General features: G+C 34.1%; 1 protein-coding gene across 1 annotated transcript in view; it reads right to left on the reverse strand.

Moving 5' to 3' along the window:
• The window catches only part of LOC139139337 (protein shortage in chiasmata 1 ortholog-like), a 52,695-nt gene extending 40,327 nt beyond the window's left edge, over positions 1-12,368 (reverse strand). The window contains exons 1-4 of the mRNA XM_070708212.1: positions 12,273-12,368; positions 11,583-11,774; positions 10,559-10,699; positions 9,604-9,774 (exon numbers count right to left, since the gene is read on the reverse strand). The gene's annotated coding sequence lies outside the window, so the exon portion shown is untranslated. The remainder of the gene's footprint in view (positions 1-9,603; positions 9,775-10,558; positions 10,700-11,582; positions 11,775-12,272) is intronic.
• Positions 12,369-13,046: the final 678 nt, after the last annotated feature.

The following is a 13,046-nucleotide window of genomic DNA, read 5'->3' on the forward strand; positions in this document are numbered from 1 at the left end:
CATAGTAGCATTGTGTCAGAGGATTAAAGACACAGAAAGTTTCTATCTTCATAGTAGCATTGTGTCAGAGGATTAAAGACACAGAAAGTTTCTATCTTCATAGTAGCATTGTGTCAGAGGATTAAAGACACAGAAAGTTTCTATCTTCATAGTAGCATTGTGTCAGAGGATTAAAGACACAGAAAGTTTCTATCTTCATAGTAGCATTGTGTCAGAGGATTAAAGACACAGAAAGTTTCTATCTTCATAGTAGCATTGTGTCAGAGGATTAAAGACACAGAAAGTTTCTATCTTCATAGTAGCATTGTGTCAGAGGATTAAAGACACAGAAAGTTTCTATCTTCATAGTAGCATTGTGTCAGAGGATTAAAGACACAGAAAGTTTCTATCTTCATAGTAGCATTGTGTCAGAGGATTAAAGACACAGAAAGTTTCTATCTTCATAGTAGCATTGTGTCAGAGGATTAAAGACACAGAAAGTTTCTATCTTCATAGTAGCATTGTGTCAGAGGATTAAAGACACAGAAAGTTTCTATCTTCATAGTAGCATTGTGTCAGAGGATAAAGACACAGAAAGTTTCTATCTTCATAGTAGCATTGTGTCAGAGGATTAAAGACACAGAAAGTTTCTATCTTCATAGTAGCATTGTGTCAGAGGATTAAAGACACAGAAAGTTTCTATCTTCATAGTAGCATTGTGTCAGAGGATTAAAGACACAGAAAGTTTCTATCTTCATAGTAGCATTGTGTCAGAGGATTAAAGACACAGAAAGTTTCTATCTTCATAGTAGCATTGTGTCAGAGGATTAAAGACACAGAAAGTTTCTATCTTCATAGTAGCATTGTGTCAGAGGATTAAAGACACAGAAAGTTTCTATCTTCATAGTAGCATTGTGTCAGAGGATTAAAGACACAGAAAGTTTCTATCTTCATAGTAGCATTGTGTCAGAGGATTAAAGACACAGAAAGTTTCTATCTTCATAGTAGCATTGTGTCAGAGGATTAAAGACACAGAAAGTTTCTATCTTCATAGTAGCATTGTGTCAGAGGATTAAAGACACAGAAAGTTTCTATCTTCATAGTAGCATTGTGTCAGAGGATTAAAGACACAGAAAGTTTCTATCTTCATAGTAGCATTGTGTCAGAGGATTAAAGACACAGAAAGTTTCTATCTTCATAGTAGCATTGTGTCAGAGGATTAAAGACACAGAAAGTTTCTATCTTCATAGTAGCATTGTGTCAGAGGATTAAAGACACAGAAAGTTTCTATCTTTATAGTAGCATTGTGTCAGAGGATAAAGACACAGAAAGTTTCTATCTTCATAGTAGCATTGTGTCAGAGGATTAAAGACACAGAAAGTTTCTATCTTCATAGTAGCATTGTGTCAGAGGATTAAAGACACAGAAAGTTTCTATCTTCATAGTAGCATTGTGTCAGAGGATTAAAGACACAGAAAGTTTCTATCTTCATAGTAGCATTGTGTCAGAGGATTAAAGACACAGAAAGTTTCTATCTTCATAGTAGCATTGTGTCAGAGGATTAAAGACACAGAAAGTTTCTATCTTCATAGTAGCATTGTGTCAGAGGATTAAAGACACAGAAAGTTTCTATCTTCATAGTAGCATTGTGTCAGAGGATAAAGACACAGAAAGTTTCTATCTTCATAGTAGCATTGTGTCAGAGGATTAAAGACACAGAAAGTTTCTATCTTCATAGTAGCATTGTGTCAGAGGATTAAAGACACAGAAAGTTTCTATCTTCATAGTAGCATTGTGTCAGAGGATTAAAGACACAGAAAGTTTCTATCTTCATAGTAGCATTGTGTCAGAGGATTAAAGACACAGAAAGTTTCTATCTTCATAGTAGCATTGTGTCAGAGGATTAAAGACACAGAAAGTTTCTATCTTCATAGTAGCATTGTGTCAGAGGATTAAAGACACAGAAAGTTTCTATCTTCATAGTAGCATTGTGTCAGAGGATTAAAGACACAGAAAGTTTCTATCTTCATAGTAGCATTGTGTCAGAGGATTAAAGACACAGAAAGTTTCTATCTTCATAGTAGCATTGTGTCAGAGGATTAAAGACACAGAAAGTTTCTATCTTCATAGTAGCATTGTGTCAGAGGATTAAGACACAGAAAGTTTCTATCTTCATAGTAGCATTGTGTCAGAGGATTAAAGACACAGAAAGTTTCTATCTTCATAGTAGCATTGTGTCAGAGGATTAAAGACACAGAAAGTTTCTATCTTCATAGTAGCATTGTGTCAGAGGATTAAAGACACAGAAAGTTTCTATCTTCATAGTAGCATTGTGTCAGAGGATTAAAGACACAGAAAGTTTCTATCTTCATAGTAGCATTGTGTCAGAGGATTAAAGACACAGAAAGTTTCTATCTTCATAGTAGCATTGTGTCAGAGGATTAAAGACACAGAAAGTTTCTATCTTCATAGTAGCATTGTGTCAGAGGATTAAAGACACAGAAAGTTTCTATCTTCATAGTAGCATTGTGTCAGAGGATTAAAGACACAGAAAGTTTCTATCTTCATAGTAGCATTGTGTCAGAGGATTAAAGACACAGAAAGTTTCTATCTTCATAGTAGCATTGTGTGTCAGAGGATTAAAGACACAGAAAGTTTCTATCTTCATAGTAGCATTGTGTCAGAGGATTAAAGACACAGAAAGTTTCTATCTTCATAGTAGCATTGTGTCAGAGGATTAAAGACACAGAAAGTTTCTATCTTCATAGTAGCATTGTGTCAGAGGATTAAAGACACAGAAAGTTTCTATCTTCATAGTAGCATTGTGTCAGAGGATTAAAGACACAGAAAGTTTCTATCTTCATAGTAGCATTGTGTCAGAGGATTAAAGACACAGAAAGTTTCTATCTTCATAGTAGCATTGTGTCAGAGGATTAAAGACACAGAAAGTTTCTATCTTCATAGTAGCATTGTGTCAGAGGATTAAAGACACAGAAAGTTTCTATCTTCATAGTAGCATTGTGTCAGAGGATTAAAGACACAGAAAGTTTCTATCTTCATAGTAGCATTGTGTCAGAGGATTAAAGACACAGAAAGTTTCTATCTTCATAGTAGCATTGTGTCAGAGGATTAAAGACACAGAAAGTTTCTATCTTCATAGTAGCATTGTGTCAGAGGATTAAAGACACAGAAAGTTTCTATCTTCATAGTAGCATTGTGTCAGAGGATTAAGACACAGAAAGTTTCTATCTTCATAGTAGCATTGTGTCAGAGGATTAAAGACACAGAAAGTTTCTATCTTCATAGTAGCATTGTGTCAGAGGATTAAAGACACAGAAAGTTTCTATCTTCATAGTAGCATTGTGTCAGAGGATTAAAGACACAGAAAGTTTCTATCTTCATAGTAGCATTGTGTCAGAGGATTAAAGACACAGAAAGTTTCTATCTTCATAGTAGCATTGTGTCAGAGGATTAAAGACACAGAAAGTTTCTATCTTCATAGTAGCATTGTGTCAGAGGATTAAAGACACAGAAAGTTTCTATCTTCATAGTAGCATTGTGTCAGAGGATTAAAGACACAGAAAGTTTCTATCTTCATAGTAGCATTGTGTCAGAGGATTAAAGACACAGAAAGTTTCTATCTTCATAGTAGCATTGTGTCAGAGGATTAAAGACACAGAAGTTTCTATCTTCATAGTAGCATTGTGTCAGAGGATTAAAGACACAGAAAGTTTCTATCTTCATAGTAGCATTGTGTCAGAGGATTAAAGACACAGAAAGTTTCTATCTTCATAGTAGCATTGTGTCAGAGGATTAAAGACACAGAAAGTTTCTATCTTCATAGTAGCATTGTGTCAGAGGATTAAAGACACAGAAAGTTTCTATCTTCATAGTAGCATTGTGTCAGAGGATTAAAGACACAGAAAGTTTCTATCTTCATAGTAGCATTGTGTCAGAGGATTAAAGACACAGAAAGTTTCTATCTTCATAGTAGCATTGTGTCAGAGGATTAAAGACACAGAAAGTTTCTATCTTCATAGTAGCATTGTGTCAGAGGATTAAAGACACAGAAAGTTTCTATCTTCATAGTAGCATTGTGTCAGAGGATTAAAGACACAGAAAGTTTCTATCTTCATAGTAGCATTGTGTCAGAGGATTAAAGACACAGAAAGTTTCTATCTTCATAGTAGCATTGTGTCAGAGGATTAAAGACACAGAAAGTTTCTATCTTCATAGTAGCATTGTGTCAGAGGATTAAAGACACAGAAAGTTTCTATCTTCATAGTAGCATTGTGTCAGAGGATTAAAGACACAGAAAGTTTCTATCTTCATAGTAGCATTGTGTCAGAGGATTAAAGACACAGAAAGTTTCTATCTTCATAGTAGCATTGTGTCAGAGGATTAAAGACACAGAAAGTTTCTATCTTCATAGTAGCATTGTGTCAGAGGATTAAAGACACAGAAAGTTTCTATCTTCATAGTAGCATTGTGTCAGAGGATAAAGACACAGAAAGTTTCTATCTTCATAGTAGCATTGTGTCAGAGGATTAAAGACACAGAAAGTTTCTATCTTCATAGTAGCATTGTGTCAGAGGATTAAAGACACAGAAAGTTTCTATCTTCATAGTAGCATTGTGTCAGAGGATTAAAGACACAGAAAGTTTCTATCTTCATAGTAGCATTGTGTCAGAGGATTAAAGACACAGAAAGTTTCTATCTTCATAGTAGCATTGTGTCAGAGGATTAAAGACACAGAAAGTTTCTATCTTCATAGTAGCATTGTGTCAGAGGATTAAAGACACAGAAAGTTTCTATCTTCATAGTAGCATTGTGTCAGAGGATTAAAGACACAGAAAGTTTCTATCTTCATAGTAGCATTGTGTCAGAGGATTAAAGACACAGAAAGTTTCTATCTTCATAGTAGCATTGTGTCAGAGGATTAAAGACACAGAAAGTTTCTATCTTCATAGTAGCATTGTGTCAGAGGATTAAAGACACAGAAAGTTTCTATCTTCATAGTAGCATTGTGTCAGAGGATTAAAGACACAGAAAGTTTCTATCTTCATAGTAGCATTGTGTCAGAGGATTAAAGACACAGAAAGTTTCTATCTTCATAGTAGCATTGTGTCAGAGGATTAAAGACACAGAAAGTTTCTATCTTCATAGTAGCATTGTGTCAGAGGATTAAAGACACAGAAAGTTTCTATCTTCATAGTAGCATTGTGTCAGAGGATTAAAGACACAGAAAGTTTCTATCTTCATAGTAGCATTGTGTCAGAGGATTAAAGACACAGAAAGTTTCTATCTTCATAGTAGCATTGTGTCAGAGGATTAAAGACACAGAAAGTTTCTATCTTCATAGTAGCATTGTGTCAGAGGATTAAAGACACAGAAAGTTTCTATCTTCATAGTAGCATTGTGTCAGAGGATTAAAGACACAGAAAGTTTCTATCTTCATAGTAGCATTGTGTCAGAGGATTAAAGACACAGAAAGTTTCTATCTTCATAGTAGCATTGTGTCAGAGGATTAAAGACACAGAAAGTTTCTATCTTCATAGTAGCATTGTGTCAGAGGATTAAAGACACAGAAAGTTTCTATCTTCATAGTAGCATTGTGTCAGAGGATTAAAGACACAGAAAGTTTCTATCTTCATAGTAGCATTGTGTCAGAGGATTAAAGACACAGAAAGTTTCTATCTTCATAGTAGCATTGTGTCAGAGGATTAAAGACACAGAAAGTTTCTATCTTCATAGTAGCATTGTGTCAGAGGATTAAAGACACAGAAAGTTTCTATCTTCATAGTAGCATTGTGTCAGAGGATTAAAGACACAGAAAGTTTCTATCTTATAGTAGCATTGTGTCAGAGGATTAAAGACACAGAAAGTTTCTATCTTCATAGTAGCATTGTGTCAGAGGATTAAAGACACAGAAAGTTTCTATCTTCATAGTAGCATTGTGTCAGAGGATTAAAGACACAGAAAGTTTCTATCTTCATAGTAGCATTGTGTCAGAGGATTAAAGACACAGAAAGTTTCTATCTTCATAGTAGCATTGTGTCAGAGGATTAAAGACACAGAAAGTTTCTATCTTCATAGTAGCATTGTGTCAGAGGATTAAAGACACAGAAAGTTTCTATCTTCATAGTAGCATTGTGTCAGAGGATTAAAGACACAGAAAGTTCTATCTTCATAGTAGCATTGTGTCAGAGGATTAAAGACACAGAAAGTTTCTATCTTCATAGTAGCATTGTGTCAGAGGATTAAAGACACAGAAAGTTTCTATCTTCATAGTAGCATTGTGTCAGAGGATTAAAGACACAGAAAGTTTCTATCTTCATAGTAGCATTGTGTCAGAGGATTAAAGACACAGAAAGTTTTATCTTCATAGTAGCATTGTGTCAGAGGATTAAAGACACAGAAAGTTTCTATCTTCATAGTAGCATTGTGTCAGAGGATTAAAGACACAGAAAGTTTCTATCTTCAAAGTAGCATTGTGTCAGAGGATTAAAGACACAGAAAGTTTCTATCTTCATAGTAGCATTGTGTCAGAGGATTAAAGACACAGAAAGTTTCTATCTTCATAGTAGCATTGTGTCAGAGGATTAAAGACACAGAAAGTTTCTATCTTCATAGTAGCATTGTGTCAGAGGATTAAAGACACAGAAAGTTTCTATCTTCATAGTAGCATTGTGTCAGAGGATTAAAGACACAGAAAGTTTCTATCTTCAAAGTAGCATTGTGTCAGAGGATTAAAGATACAGAAAATTTCTATCTTCATAGTAGCATTGTGTCAGAGGATTAAAGACACAGAAAGTTTCTATCTTCATAGCAGCATTGTGTCAGAGGATTAAAGACACAGAAAGTTTCTATCTTCGTAGTAGCATTGTGTCAGAGGATTAAAGACACAGAAAGTTTCTATCTTCATACGTAGCATTGTGTCAGAGGATTAAAGACACAGAAAGTTTCTATCTTCATAGTAGCATTGTGTCAGAGGATAAAAGACACAGAGAGTTTCTATCTTCATAGCAGCATTGTGTCAGAGGATTAAAGACACAGAAAGTTTCTATCTTCATAGTAGCATTGTGTCAGAGGATTAAAGACACAGAAAGTTTCTATCTTCATAGTAGCATTGTGTCAGAGGATTAAAGACACAGAAAGCTTCTATCTTCATAGTAGCATTGTGTCAGAGGATTAAAGACACAGAAAGTTTCTATCTTCATAGAGCATTGTGTCAGAGGATAAAGACACAGAAAGTTTCTATCTTCATAGTAGCATTGTGTCAGAGGATTAAAGACACAGAAAGTTTCTATCTTCATAGTAGCATTGTGTCAGAGGATTAAAGACACAGAAAGTTTCTATCTTCATAGTAGCATTGTGTCAGAGGATTAAAGACACAGAAAGTTTCTATCTTCATAGTAGCATTGTGTCAGAGGATTAAAGACACAGAAAGTTTCTATCTTCATAGTAGCATTGTGTCAGAGGATTAAAGACACAGAAAGTTTCTATCTTCATAGTAGCATTGTGTCAGAGGATTAAAGACACAGAAAGTTTCTATCTTCATAGCAGCACTGTGTCAGAGGATTAAAGACACAGAAAGTTTCTATCTTCATAGTAGCATTGTGTCAGAGGATTAAAGACACAGAAAGTTTCTCTCTTCATACTAGCATTGTGTCAGAGGATTAAAGACACAGAAAGTTTCTATCTTCATAGTAGCATTGTGTCAGAGGATTAAAGACACAGAAAGTTTCTCTCTTCATACTAGCATTGTGTCAGAGGATTAAAGACACAGAAAGTTTCTATCTTCATAGTAGCATTGTGTCAGAGGATAAAGACACAGAAAGTTTCTATCTTCATAGTAGCATTGTGTCAGAGGATTAAAGACACAGAAAGTTTCTATCTTCATAGTAGCATTGTGTTAGAGGATTAAAGACACAGAAAGTTTCTATCTTCATAGTAGCATTGTGTCAGAGGATTAAAGACACAGAAAGTTTCCATCTTCATAGTAGCATTGTGTCAGAGGATTAAAGACACAGAAAGTTTCTATCTTCAAAGTAGCATTGTGTCAGAGGATTAAAGACACAGAAAGTTTCTATCTTCATAGTAGCATTGTGTCAGAGGATTAAAGACACAGAAAGTTTCTATCTTCATAGTAGCATTGTGTCAGAGGATTAAAGACACAGAAAGTTTGTATCTTCATAGTAGCATTGTGTCAGAGGATTAAAGACACAGAAAGTTTGTATCTTCATAGTAGCATTGTGTCAGAGGATTAAGACACAGAAAGTTTCTATCTTCATAGTAGCATTGTGTCAGAGGATTAAAGACACAGAAAGTTTCTATCTTCATACGTAGCATTGTGTCAGAGGATAAAGACACAGAAAGTTTCTATCTTCATAGTAGCATTGTGTCAGAGGATTAAAGACACAGAAAGTTTCTATCTTCATAGTAGCATTGTGCCAGAGGATTAAAGACACAGAAAGTTTCTATCTTCATAGTAGCATTGTGTCAGAGGATTAAAGACACAGAAAGTTTCTATCTTCATAGTAGCATTGTGTCAGAGGATTAAAGACACAGAAAGTTTCTATCTTCATAGTAGCATTGTGTCAGAGGATAAAGACACAGAAAGTTTCTATCTTCATAGTAGCATTGTGTCAGAGGATTAAAGACACAGAAAGTTTCTATCTTCATAGTAGCATTGTGTCAGAGGATTAAAGACACAGAAAGTTTCTATCTTCATAGCAGCATTGTGTCAGAGGCTTAAAGACACAGAAAGTTTCTATCTTCATAGTAGCATTGTGTCAGAGGATTAAAGACACAGAAAGTTTCTATCTTCATAGTAGCATTGTGTCAGAGGATTAAAGACACAGAAAGTTTTTATCTTCATACGTAGCATTGTGTCAGAGGATTAAAGACACAGAAAGTTTCTATCTTCATAGTAGCATTGTGTCAGAGGATAAAAGACACAGAAAGTTCCTATCTTCATAGTAGCATTGTGTCAGAGGATTAAAGACACAGAAAGTTTCTACCTTCATAGTAGCATTGTGTCAGAGGATTAAAGACACAGAAAGTTCCTATCTTCATAGTAGCATTGTGTCAAAGGATTAAAGACACAGAAAGAATCTGACTCAAAGTTACACTGGCTTTACCACTTTAAAGTAAAAGAGAGTTATGAGCATGTAACTATATTATGACTCAATCTTTCCAATCTCAATCTTCTCTCACTAGGAATAGCACTGACTGCTGTTTTTAAAACAACTTGAAGACATCTGAGATGTTGATGCTATGTGGTAATGTGATGAAATCTATACAGGGAAATAAAGTACTTATTTCTACAGTCTACAAGTTCACTGTTGGTAGATTTGAATTGGCTGTATTCTCATTGAAGGCTTGGAGATTTATAAGACCAATTGAAAACAATATCAGTATCACAACCCAAAATCTGTCATCATTCACATTCACATGACAATATTTGTATTTCTATAACAGTCACTCACTGTTTGTGATCATGAAACACTTTCCTTTGCTATATTGTTTAATTAATATCAAATAAAATGTCACTATCATTTTCAGAGTTATTTTATTCTGTTACATCATTGTGTTTCCAAGTAACATTTGAACTTCACTGACCTTGGTTGTTCTGTCCCATGAGTTTTTCTTGCTGTTTGAGTAAAAATCTGGTAACATCCGGCGTAAGAGAACTAAATGTGTAAGATGTTGAGATGGCATTTTGATCTCTAAGTATCGTAATTGGCTCTTTGCAGGCACTTTCAAAAAGTGACACCAAGTTATTAAATTCATCTGCAATCAATGAAAAGATTAGAGCCATAAAAAATTAATTTTCTGAGACTGAAAAATAGCCAATTCACAAAACAATAAAAGTTAGAGTCACGTACGGTCAGGTCAGCACTATTGTGATCCAATATTGTGAGTTTAAATTTGCATGCGGTGTAAACCTGTACACTTATATGCCATAGATTAATCATACCAATTCAAGTCAATCTGTGCTAAAACAATTGTGAAACTGACATGACATACAGGAGTAAATTAATCTGTGTCATATTTGGTAATTCCTATATATACCAGCATCTAGGTATATCAATCTATCCTATAACTTTCTTTACAGATCCTGTATTAATTATTAAAATTATTTAATATCCTGTATTAATTATTACAATTATTTAATATCCTGTATTAATTATTACAATTATTTATAGTTTGTAAAGAAAGCAGCCGTAAACTTTACAAACCACTGAATTAGCCTTCATGTCTCTTTGAAACTCTTCCTTTCAGAAAGTTTTTAGATCAAATTTAATTTTAGAATATAATTATCTTACAGTATTGTGTCTTTGAAAATGTGTTGTATTATGTGTAGATAATTTAAATGACAAATGCCATGACATTCATGTCCATGGAAACTCAAAAAGATGATGTTCCACTGATTGAATCTTTTAGCAAATACATTTTTTCATAAGTACAATCTAAATTCGAATTAAAGTATAGATGTTGTACTATTTTTCTCTAAAGCATAATATGTTTCCAAAGGATATCATATCATTTCCTACTTGAGATACAAATAATTTACCTGGCATTTTCACAGTGACAACTTGACTTTTGTTTTTCTTGAGTGAATCTCTCTTTGGAGTTGAAGTAATACTGGTATTGCTACAGGGACTTGGTTGTTTATCCAGACATTGTCTTATTTCTGGTGTTTTCAATACTGCTCCTGCAGAATAGATACATGACTTTTTACACACCAAATACTTGTGACTAGTTCTGCAAACAGTCTCAGGTCAGTGTATTTATTGACAATGCAAGAAACTTACAAACTCAGGAGAGAGACTGCTTTCTACTTTAAAAATTTGCACATTCAAGACAATGCTATCAATCAAAAACATACTTGGTCAAAATTTCATTTATATATCTTTGTTTTTGTACATTGGAGATTCCTTTTGGAGTAAGACTAGTAAATCCAGTCAGATCATAGTAAATCATAGTGCCACAACACTTTCAACAAATGAAATGAATGGTATGACTATATACCTACATAATGTGTTTGGTAGATTACACATTTAGACTTTATCTCAAGTAACATTTCAAATATTATGTACATTACTGATGTCAACATACCATACATAGTCCACTCAAACCCAGCTGATGATATCAATATAAACATAAGCGTACTTTGTAGTTCGCACATTTTGTATTTGATGTGTATTAGAATATCTTTGATTTGATATATATTTCATATCAATACTCTGATACACTGACATGCCACTGTTACTCAATGGATGACTAACAATTGCATGAGAGTTGATGTGATTGCATGCTGTGGCCATTTTTCTCATGACTGCATATTATCTGCAGTGTGAAGAATGCATTAAAACTAACATAGAAAGTGTTTTACAGATGGCCTTTCAAAATACAAGTTTGATTAAATCATTTGTTTCATACAACTTGCAATATACTAATATATATGCTATCAAAGATCTTGCAATTACTAAGTAAAAAATATTACCTGAAATGTAAAATTTCTTTTTCGCTTTTCATACACTTCTAATGACAGGGTGTCTGTTAAGTTTAAAACTAAAAATTGAATCACCACTTACTTGGTTTTCCAGCTGGACTTTGATTTTGTTTTGGCAAAATTGGAGACCTTTTGACAATGCCTTGACGTAGCATCATAAAATTATCCAATGGATCGATAGTATGTAACTGCAATGATGTGAACCCATCTTGAGTTACCATAGCTTCAGTTCCATCAGATTGCTTGCTGAGAATTGGAGTCTTCTCTTCAGTTGCTATATTTTGATAAAGAATTTCCATTACAGCTGACTGTGTTTGATCATTGAAGTTACGCAGTGTTTTTGTACAAGGAATTGATTCATAAACCAGACATTTATCCTTTTTGTGATCATTAACGAGTATATAACAAAACTTTAAATAGAATTGGATGTAGTTGCTCAATTATTCATAAATTTCACACCTATTATCCTATATTTTTGGGTGTTTTCATTGCTAAACAATCTTAAACACTGCCTTCGCAAGAAGTGAATGCACTATGAAAAATACCTACTATTTGAAAGGCAGTCTTATACCTTTACAGGTATGATTCAAATAACCATTGAATACACATGCCTACTAGTAGTATAAGGTACATTTGATTTAAAGCTGTTTCTTTAAAATGTTAAGATGTAACGTATATTAAAATGCTGACACAAATAGCACCTCTGTTGTATAAATTCGTGTCAATTCCTTATTGTTTTAAAACACATACCGGTAATTCATATTTGGCTCACCATTTTGTTCAGCATGGCTGGTTGTTTCTACCGTTTCTCCTCCTCTCTCATTTTTTCCATATCTGTTTTCAGCTACGAGAGTTTGTTCTTGCCAATCTAATTAAATAACAGAAATATTTTGTTACTATAAATCTGACATCTTTATCAAAAATAAATTTGTTGAAAAATGTAATCAGTGGCAAAAGAAAATACAAATTGTGTTTTTGTTTCACAAACACGATAAAGACTGAGAACCAGAAAAGTTGCATGAATACAATAACCACTGAATCAGAACATTTTTAATGTATTAAACTTTGATGGCCTTTTGTTCCAGCCCGTCAATATACAAAATGACATGTGGCCTGAGTAATTCCTACATTAAGGGTAGGGTAGGGGTAGGGTGGTGGTGGAGGTGTCAAAAGCTTATTTCAGTTTGCATGTGTCAAAACTGCATGAGGATTTCATATTGGTTTTTCAACTCAGGTAGTGTGGCAATGTTTGGCAGAACTGCAGGACAAGGAACTAAAAAAATAAGCAATGAATGAATGAAACAAATGAGTGACTGTGTTGTGATTTCATCTTTGGAATAATATTGGTACATCTGTTAAAGTGGAGCACAGTGCAATGGCACAATCAATCAATCAGAATCACTGAAATCTCAGTAGTAGCATGCGTGTCATAGGAAAGTCATAAAGGTCACGTCATTGAATTTTCCATTTCTCATAAGAACTTTCCATTTCTCATAGGAACTTTCATTTTTAGTGGGAGAGGGGGTCTCAACTAAAAGAATGGAAT

Source organism: Ptychodera flava, chromosome 8 (genome assembly GCF_041260155.1).
Source record: "Ptychodera flava strain L36383 chromosome 8, AS_Pfla_20210202, whole genome shotgun sequence".
NCBI classification, from domain to species: Eukaryota; Metazoa; Hemichordata; class Enteropneusta; family Ptychoderidae; genus Ptychodera; species Ptychodera flava.